Source organism: Mus caroli, chromosome 10, assembly GCF_900094665.2.
Source record: "Mus caroli chromosome 10, CAROLI_EIJ_v1.1, whole genome shotgun sequence".
NCBI classification, from domain to species: domain Eukaryota; kingdom Metazoa; phylum Chordata; class Mammalia; order Rodentia; family Muridae; genus Mus; species Mus caroli.
This window is the reverse complement of record NC_034579.1, coordinates 29,160,017-29,167,964: the sequence shown is the minus strand read 5'-3', so window position 1 is coordinate 29,167,964 and position 7,948 is coordinate 29,160,017. Positions and strand designations below refer to the sequence as shown.

General features: G+C 33.5%; 1 protein-coding gene and 1 pseudogene across 1 annotated transcript in view; both read right to left on the bottom strand.

The window, feature by feature from the left end:
• LOC110303491 overlaps positions 1-5,559 on the bottom strand; it is a 12,627-nt pseudogene extending 7,068 nt beyond the window's left edge.
• LOC115032149 (triadin-like) overlaps positions 1-7,948 on the bottom strand; it is a 74,514-nt gene that overhangs the window by 64,102 nt on the left and 2,464 nt on the right. The window lies entirely within an intron of this gene.

Below are 7,948 nucleotides of genomic sequence, written 5' to 3'. Positions count from 1 at the left end.
GGAATTTTTCCCCTGTGCCCATATCTTCAAGGCTTTTCCCCACTTTCTCCTCTATAAGTTTCAGTGTCTCTGGTTTTATGTGAAGTTCCTTGATCCACTCAGTCTTTGTCATCTTGATTGCTAATCATTGATAATGAAGCAATGCTGGAATTTTGTCAATTTTTTTATAAAAATAATTTAAATATTGGTGTTCATGTATATCTCAGGTATCTATAACTAGGCACTTTTCATGTCCTTATTTGTTATGAGTTAAGAAGTCATTGTGTCTTACAAAAGCCTTATATGATTAGCTCTTTTATTTATATAATTTTTGTGTTAGATTGTTAAGTGGGAGCTTATATTCTGAAAATGTCCTTGTATTCCATTGACCAAGAAGACTATCATGGTGCTCATTTTGATCAAACATTTGAAATGTTTCTTCCTAACAAAGCCCTGACTTCTGTTTGTCTAAGACAATAAATATACTTTAGAAATATTACAATGCCACCTCTCCTTTCCCTTTGCAGTGTAGATAAATCTCCTGGCCTTGTAACCAGCTTTGCAACTCAGGTATGTCTCTCAAGGATCTCTGATTCACCCTTTTGTTATGAAACTATGGAGAGAGGTAGGGCTTCTCTTTAAGTAGGAGTCTGATAACTGCCCATGTGAAAGCATATTGTGAGCGAATCACAGTTATTCTGCCTCTTGAAGTCGATACTATAGAACAGCTCAGTTGGTGTCAATAAAGTTGAACACAGTTTCTCTTTCCTAGGGCACTAGTCTCTCTTACATTTCATATTCATAGTGAATCAAGACTTCTAGCAAGATAGACGCTGGTTTAGTTTTTCATTTAGATTCTCATTGACATTCATAGTTATGATTGTCTCATAATAGAGCAACTTCAGTATATTTCTTTCTAATTTTATCATCTGATATAATTTGTTTAACATATAAGAAACTGCCAACAAATCCATTGAGTGTCACTTTGAAAATAATGATTTCTGATTTATTCAAATTGTCTAATTTTTTTTAGTAAATCATTATTATTCACTTTGAGGATAATTTTTCATTCAAATTATCCTCTTTTCAAATAACTTTTTGTTATTTACACATATTTTCCAAACTGCCTTCTTTATCTAAATGTTAAATATATTTACATAAATTTCAGTAATCTGTTCATCCATGATTTAAAACTTTGTTTTGTCTGAAAAGCATTACTGATTTTCTTCATCTCTCATCTGCAATTCCTCTCTTTGTTCCCTCCCTTTCTCCCTTACTCTCTCTCTGTTGCTTCTATTCTGAGGTCAGTTTTGCCAAAGATTTTCTATTTCATTAATTCTTCAAAAATATTCCCAATGACAGATGTTCATCAACACTATGGATAGAAATTGTCACCTGCCACATGCTGGGTGAGGTAAAAAAAATGAACGAACTATAAAAATTTGGCATATATAAAAATTGGAACACTATTCAGTCCTATAGAAAATATTATCATAAAATACTCACAAAAATGAATGCGCTTAGTATGAGGTCACCCACTCTCAAAAGGAAAAGGAGGACTATGCTTTTTCCATATGCTTAATGTACTCCATAATATATGTGTATTTGTATAAACAAGTGAGCATGTAGATACAGTATAACATGTAGAAAACAGACTAGGAAAGATTAAATATTAAGAGACGCTGAAGGATTGAAGACAATGAACATTTTTTAAAAGAGAGTAATAGCTCCTTGCTTTTCTAGTTACAACTCTACCTTGGATTTTTCATTTTGATGGTGAATATATACATACAAATATATTTAATGGTCAAAAGATAAAATTCAATATGAATTTTCACAGCTTCTGTCTTGAATGGCTAGTCTAACTGTGTGGAAGATCATTTAGGTGTATAGTTCTTTTTTATTTTGGATTGGTTAATTTTCATGTATGATATAATATTATATATACATATATATAATATTCCCCATAATAAAAACATAAAATATACTTTATGTATTTAAAAATAAACTTTAAATTTATAAATATAACCTTTAACAACATTTTTCTGTTTATCACTTATGATAACATTTTAGGATTCTTCTTGATCTTAGATAATATGAAGGCTTCACAGGGAAATTTTATTGCTACATCCCTTTAGCGGAACATTGCTATTTGCATTTTATCTAGGCACCTGGCCTATCGAGTCTCAGGTTCTTGATTATCCAAGTAGTCTTGGGAATGGTTTTCATGAAGTAGATCTCAAATATAATCAGATATTAGTTGGTTACTACTATCAGCTTTATGCCACTATTGTACTAGAGCATCTGGCAATCAGGTTACCATTGTAGATGGAAGTTTATAGCTGGGTTGGTAATGTGAAGAGTAATTTCCAGTACTATGGACCCTAGATAGTAGATGTCAAATAAGGTTCTATACAGGTACCAACTCAACTTCTTCATTTTCAATGAATTTGGTAGGTATTATCTTCAGAAATAGGGCCTTAGAATCCTTGGTTATTTTTATTTTCACTAAGCATATTGTTGTACAATCTATATTTGTTCATTTAAGAGAAGAGGTATTTGAAAGTATAAGAACATATTGATTTGTGATTTTTTTTTTAAACACTGGACCACAATACTTGAACATCTCCTCAAAGAATTTAACACTAAATACATTTATGTCTTTTGAGTTTTGTTTATTTATGCTTTGCTTAAAAGCAAAAATAAATGTTTAAGTAAAAAATCTGTAGTATGTAAAGAGCATCAAAGACCTAAAATGCAGCTCATTGTTGAAGAAAGATAAACAAGAAAATTAGCACTTTCCCTGACAAACTTTAATCCAGTGTTACATAAAATGGGTTGCAAAAATGCTTTATGAAAAATGCTGTGTACATCACTATTGCTCCTCAATGACCTATACACACACAGAGGATAAATCAATTTTTTTCTCCAATATTAAGGCTCAATAAATCCCTTGCAGATTAAATAACTTTTATGCAACAGAAATTGGAAAAGTATGAGACCTACTTTGGTTTCCCCTTTATTCTTTCTATCTCAGGGTTTGCGCTAAAAGCACTATGGAGATGAACTCTACCCATGGCTTAGAATATTCTACCTCAAGGTGGCTAAAAGTATGCCAAGAATGAGTGAAATAAGCTAGGTACAGAATAAAGACAACACACCTCACTAACACATATAATCAAGGTCAACAAATATCTATTTTGTGATCTTTGATGCTATGGGAGAGTTGTCTGGTGGGACCAAGGGGGAGAAGGGTGATAGCTAATAAAAGGTGGACAGTTTCAGTTAGGTGAGTGAAATTAGCAGCACAGCTCTATTGCTCAGAGGAATGACTACAATAAATATAGACACATCTTGTAGATTTTTAAAAAATAGATTTTAATATTACTATAAAAGTAAATGCATGGCAACAAGTTTGCTACCAACTTTGATATAATATTCCCCTTGATAAAGACATATAAAAATCTGAATATATCCCAAAATGTACATAATTTTTTCAACTAAAAGAAAATTTGAAAATTGTCATGTCCTTCAAATCCAGAGTTTTCTGGGGCATAATCTAGACCTACAAATGACATAACAAATTTGAAAATTGATTGGTGACAGTGTCCATACTGCTATTTATAATGCTATAAATAAGTAGACTTAGCTTTTATGTTTACATTTCAATATGTAAAATTGATATCAAACACCCTGGATGAAAAAACACACCAGATTTTTTTCATTTTTGTTTGTTTTTCATTTATTTGTTTTTGTCAAGAATGGAGTAAGTCAGTGCTTGCAGATATATATATATATATATATATATATATATATATATTAGAAATATATATATTTCTACTATATATGGTGTCTACTGTGCTGGTCTGAAGACTTCAAGATCCATGTTATATTGTATTGTTTGAAGGAGGCAAGTATATGTGTTTGTATGAAATTAAAGTAGTTATACAACATAAATTAGACAGAAACCTCAAAGATGTCTTTACTGGAGAGAGAAGCAATGCATGAAAAATATGCAAGAAAACTAAATAATAACCTCTATTACCAGAATTGGGCTTGTTTGGTTTGGTTTGGTTTGGTTTTGGTTTAAATGTACCAAGGCCACATAAACTTGTATGTCTTTTGAGGTTTTAGGAAAAAGTTTATGTCTTGGATACACCATTCGAGTAGCAAAACCAGCAACAAAAGGCAGCAATGTATGTTAATTTTCCTTGGCAAAAGCTTTTTACTTTTCCTTACATAAAGACTCAAGTCTAATGATACTATTCTCTAAATGCCTAATTCATTCATGCTATATTTCCTGTAAATGTGGTTGCCAATGTCTTTTCTGTCGTGATGCTGCTTTTAGAATTTTACTGTGATTCAACATGGGCTTGGACAATACATGTCAGAGGATCTATGTGATACTAGTAAATGCAGAAATTTCCTGCATAATAGAAATAACTTCTGAAATACATTGAATTGAAATAAGAAGCCCTTTAACAAGTGAGATCCTTCATCCTTCTTCAGAGATATTTTCACAACAGACTTCAAAGAGACTTTCCAGGGAGAAAATTATGACGGACACTTTCAAATTCCCAAATCTTATATGACATATTACATTTTTCTTTGAGTATTTCTTAGTAATGATAAGTTATTTCAAAAAAAATGAAAAAAAATTTTCTCTGAAATACATATCTAAAAGACATTTTGGTGCTTTATTCCGAATTGTTTAAAAAACAAAGAGGTATAATTCTAAATGAATAAGTATCAGCATCAAAATTATATATTTAAGTGTGTATAGATACATATATTTATAGGATTTTCTAATTAGTGTGAAGATATTTGCAAAGAGTAGATAATAGTAAACAATAATGCATGAGCTACACATTCCCATGACACAGATACCAAGTAAAATAAAAGTATCTCAAACTGTATTAGAAGTAAAGCATAGTCGTTGTAGATCATGAATTGCAAAAGATGTGCATGAAATCACAGAGGCCTATATAAATATGTGTTCAGAGAGGAAGATAGAAGGGAAGTAGAGATGGGGAAACAGGGGAAAGAAAAGATGAGGGGAGAGGAAGGAATGGAGAAAGACAGACAGATAGAGTGACAGAGAGACAGAGAGAAGAGAATGCTGAACCTATAAAAATATTACCCTGACTCTCCTGTTTTACCACCATGTAATGTTTTGGCAAAGAATGCAGCTTCTTTTTGCCATTATCCTAAAAAAGTTTCAGAGGCTAAATTGAAGAATTTTGCATTAATGACATTGTCAGAGCAAATTTCAAGGCAGCCTAGTAATGATGGTCCTACTGTTGTTACTGACCACTCTTACAGAGATCTATAATAAAAAGGAGAAAGTAGAGCAAAGAAGAATGCAAAATGTGCTGTTTGAAGATAGAAAACAACACCAGGAAATGTAATGTTGGAGCCAAGCTCTCTGCAGCAGGGGATAAAATGTTTAAAGGAAAACTCAACACTAAATGGAATAAAGGTAGTGATGACCTCAGGCCAAGACTTTACACAGCTAAGCTTCAACTTGTAAAAGGGAATTTGAAGAATGACCATGCATAGACTGCTTACCTGGGGATCCATCCCATATACAACCACCAAACCCAGACACTATTGTGGATGCCAACAAGAGCTTGCTGACAGGAGCCTGATATAGCTGTCTCCTGAGAGGATCTACCAGTGCCCAACTAATACAGAAGTGGATTCTCACAGATGTTCATTGGATGGAGCACAGGGTCTCCAATGAAAGAGCTAGAGAAAGTACCCAAAGAGCTGAAGGTGTTTTCAGCCCCGTAGAAGGAACAACAATATGAACTAACCAGTACCCCCAGAGCTACCTCGGACTAAACTACCAACAAAAGAAAACACATGGTGGGACTCATGGCTCTAGCTGCTTATGTAGCAGAGGATGGCCTAGTCAGTCATCAATGGAAGGAGAGGCCCTTGGTCCTTTGATGGCTCTATGCCTCAGTATTGGGGAATGCCAGGGCCAGGATACAGGAGTGGGTGGGTTGGTGAGCAGGGAGTTGGGGGCAGGGATAGGGGGTTTTCAGAGGGCAAACCAGGAAAGGGGATAACATTTGAAATGTAAATAAAAAAATATCTAATAAAAAAGAAGAAAAAGGAAAAAAAGAGAAAAGAAACCTTAAGCAGTGAAGAAAATCAAGATACTGGAAGCTTATGCAAATACAAGTCAAGGAGGGATCTAAGGTCCAGTCCCAGCAAATAGAACTTGGCAGAAGCTTTTGTTCATGTTGTTTTGCTCTTATTATTAATGATAATAGAAAGATGGGGTAGAATTTTCTACATGATTTTGGAAAAGCTAAACACCTAGCTATGAAGCTATGTAGCTATGAGGCTATGAAACTATGCAGCTATGAGGCTATGAAGCTATGTAGCTATGAGGCTATGAAGCTATGAAGCTAAGAGGCTATGAAGCTATGAAGCTATGAAGCTATGAAGCTATGAGGCTATGAAGCTATGAAGCTATGAAGCCATGAGGCTATGAAGCTATGAAGCTATGAGGCTATGAAGATGAAGAGCAGACTGCTTTGGAGATTCTAAGATGTTATACATTCACCCCCAGGCAGCAGGCAGACAGATGGACCTACTATGGGTTTTTGTAACTTCAAAGTTTACAGAGTCATGGAATACATGCCATGACAAGCTGCAGGCTCTGTGAGAAAGCAGCTCAAGTGAGAGAAGTATATTATACTTAACAAAGCTTAAAGGAGCTGTAGTTCTGAAAAGAAAATTTACATCAGACATGAAACAAGGAAATGTGGAGTTTTTAACCACTGCTTTTCAGTCTTTTTTTTTTTTTTTTTTTTTTTTTTTTTTTTNTTTTTTTTTTTTTTTTTTTTTTTTTTTTTTTTGCTTTTCAGTCTTACTTTGGTCTCTTAATCTGTTCCCTTTTCTCATATTTTGGATATATAATATATATTCTGTACCAGTATATATTGAAAGTATATGATTTGATTTTGAATCACTATTTTACAGATGATCATGAAAATATTTTAAGTTAAACCAAATGCATTTTGTATTATGATATGACTAAACCCTATGGGGGACAGAGAGTGTAATATTGTGGTTTCAATAAGAATGTCCTCAGTAGACTCTAATATTTTCATGTTTACTTCTCATTGATGAACTACTTGGAAGTATTAGGGAGTATGACCTTCTTGGAGTAGATATGTCTTTGTTGAAGAAGGTGTGTCCTTGTATAAGTAGATGAGTCATTGCGCTTAAACTTTGAAGTTACAAAAACCCATAGTAGGTCCATCTGTCTGCCTGCTGCCTGGGGGTGAATGTATAAACCTCAGAAACTCTTCCATTATGACAATAGACTAATCCTCTAAATTGAAACCAAGCCCCCAATTAACTACATACTTTTATAAGAGTTGCCTGAGTCATAGTCTCTTTCCAGCAATAAAATCCTTACAGAAGATAAATTATGTATTTAATAAATGAAAATATTTGTGTATTAATTCTGTATATGGGTGACTGAGGTGAATATAGATATATGAAGTCAATGCTTTATGAAGAAATTATTTTTTAAAATAAGACTAGAATTGTGATGTGCAGAAAAGTAGCCCATCTATCACAAGATGGGAATCATGATGTTTAAATAAGGATTTTGTGTTTGCTATAGCAATACGAGTCTGACAAGGCTAAAACACACAGAATTAGCCTGTGAGTATTGAAAAGTACGAGGACTCAGAGCTCCAATTACTATTTCCTGCTCTCTGTTCTTAGCTTTATCCTTTTTCTTTTTCAAAAGATTCTCAAGGGTTTCAATAGTTTAATTCACGAGAGAGAGAGAGAGAGAGAGAGAGAGAGAGAGAGAGAGAGAGAGAGAGAGAGAGAGAGAGAGAGAGAGAGAGAGAGATTAGATATTAGATGATATTAGATATTAGAAAGGGGAGAGTCAGCAGCTGTAGAGACAAGGCCCTATAATACTTTTTTTTCTTAT